Below are 561 nucleotides of genomic sequence, written 5' to 3' on the forward strand. Positions count from 1 at the left end.
ATAATGTCGTCTATGACTGATTTGATCCGCACCGCGTTTGCGAATGATGAGATGTGTGTAGCGTTGTTACGGGCAAGGATTTGGAAAGTCGGACAAGAAATTGTCACAAAGACTGCGTGCACGGTTGCACCGATATTCGTTGAATAACGGCTTGCTATATCATAGCACCGATTCAACGAATACACAACGAATTGTGGTTCCTCATGATGAGAATTTGAAATACCGCATCCTCTATGAGGCTCACTATACGCTACTCAGCGGTCATCTCAGTCGTGAGAAAACGTACAACTCTGTGAGTCTCCACTATTGGTGGCCCAAGTTGTACAAATGGACGAGCACCTATTTGCGCATGTGTGAGACGTCTCAACGGGTAAAACCCGCTCCAAATACGGCTACACCGCTAGCCAGCTTACCGGTACCCACAGGGTGCTGGCAGTCCATGAGTTTGGACTTTGTGTTTGGCCTGCCGAAAGATTCGGCAGGAACACGGGTGTCATGGTATATGTCGACCGGTTGAGCAAGATGGCTCATTTGGCGGCGGTGCCAGACACCATCGACGGA

The sequence above is a fragment of the Plasmopara halstedii genome (assembly GCF_900000015.1).
Source record: "Plasmopara halstedii genome assembly, contig: Scaffold_658, whole genome shotgun sequence".
NCBI classification, from domain to species: domain Eukaryota; phylum Oomycota; class Peronosporomycetes; order Peronosporales; family Peronosporaceae; genus Plasmopara; species Plasmopara halstedii.